The sequence below is a fragment of the Neomonachus schauinslandi genome, chromosome 3 (assembly GCF_002201575.2).
Source record: "Neomonachus schauinslandi chromosome 3, ASM220157v2, whole genome shotgun sequence".
Taxonomy (NCBI): Eukaryota; Metazoa; Chordata; class Mammalia; order Carnivora; family Phocidae; genus Neomonachus; species Neomonachus schauinslandi.
The window spans coordinates 7130194-7132143 of NC_058405.1; positions in this window are offsets into that span (position 1 = coordinate 7130194).

A 1950-nucleotide genomic window follows, 5' to 3' on the forward strand; every position below is an offset into this window, starting at 1 on the left:
TTTCCTTTCCTTTCCTTTCCTTTCCTTTCCTTTCCTTTCCTTTCCTTTCCTTTCTTTCCTTTCTTTTTCTTCTTTAAGTCATGCAGATAGGCTAGAGGGTGCTGGAGTCAGGGCATTCCTTCCCCTGGGTGGTATAGGATGCAAGTAAATTCCTTTCCCTCAGAGAGTAGTCCTCCATTATGGAGGATGCTCCGGGATCAATTAAAGGTTACCAAAATCCAAATCAAATGCATCCTCAAAGGATTCTCTGCTGTTTTCCCAGATTCTGATTCTAAGGAAGCAGAAATTCTAAGTCCTTTTCCACAAGTTGCCTCCTAGTCTTTGCATTAACCTAGAGATTGGATAATAGTTTCAGAATAGATATTATAAATTTGAATTATTAACTCAAATTTAAATGCACTCAGGAATACACTAGAGATTTTTAGAGTAACCTCATATCATAAGTTATGAGCCGAGATATTATGATCATTTTGAAAGCAGACCCAATAGATTATACACTCTTGCCTTGATACACATTTATCAATCTCTGCAATAAGGTATGGTAAAGTGCCTTCACAGTCACCTTTTTAGGGGGGGAGACAATCTGTGCAGTAGAATAATTTCTATCTTTTCCAAAATAGATTTGGTTGAGGCTCAAATTTATTTGTGGATGACACTGCTATATAATACAGAATGCTGCATTTTAAGTCACAAAGCTGTGAATATTGAGATACATGCAAATAATACTGTATATAGCATTCTTAACAAATGCATCAGAAGTATACTAATTATACTAAATAAATAGCACTGATGGCAACAATGTATAAATGCAGGGCCTGTTAGGGTAAGGAAATAAAAAAGCATCCAACCCTGTAAGTGAACCCTGTTGTTTCCTGGGATAGCACCCCATATGGTCCTTGGTCTAGAAGCATCACAACATAAGGCAGTACTACATGCCCTAGAGCATTCTCAGCAAATAGATTATAATGGTGTGGTACAGAAAATATGGAAATAATTCTTTTCTTTCATCTTTGAGCCAGGCAAACCTAGAGTGAAATGGCAAATAATTTTCTAGGAAGTTTTATAGAGAAGAGTTTTGTAGAACTCCCCTTTATGAAGTTTAGTTTAGAACTCCCTTTTATAAACAAAGGGCAAAATGCAAAACAAAGGACATCCTTCACCCTGAGATATTTGTATTTTACTCTTTTGAGGACAGCCACATCTTGGCACAAAACTTCATTACAATATAGTGAACTAAGACAAGGTTTTGGTTGATGCTAACAATATGTAAACTATCTGAACAAATTGATACATTAAATATTTCCTTGCCTAGTTTATTAAAAATGAAAATTAGGATGGATAGTATTAAAAGGCTTTTAACAATAAATTTGTGCCAACATGTAATATAGTAGCAAAGTCAGATCTGTCAGATAGAAAGCCTTCATTTTTTTTTTTATTTAACCAGTGATAGACCTGTTAATGCTTTAGTGTTATGTCATGTTATGTATAATTTATAACTCTCGTGGAAAAATGCATTCCTCTGTACCTCTTGATTAGATCATTTCCAAGCTAAGAAATCTGAAAATATTGCATTTTATTTTTATTTTACTCAGCAAATCAATTTATGTAATATGCAGTTACATACTGGTTATCCTTTAGAAGACCCATTGGAACATAAGGGGGGATTACCTTTAGAAAGGTACCTAGATTCATGGTAGCTCAATATTTCCATAATTCATGTTAACAGCAACAAAAAAGTATGAATGCATTATCATAAATAGTTTATTACACTTGATTATGACATTTCTTCACACTTCTTGCTTCTTACACAAAATGTGTGTGTGCCCTCATGTACGTGTTTGAAGCAGAAACGTAAGTTTTATAATGAGAGTTAACAGATTTAAATCACAAATGCCTTTTGAATTTTCAAGTTACAACTTGGGAAGCATTAATTTTATGGGATTTTATATT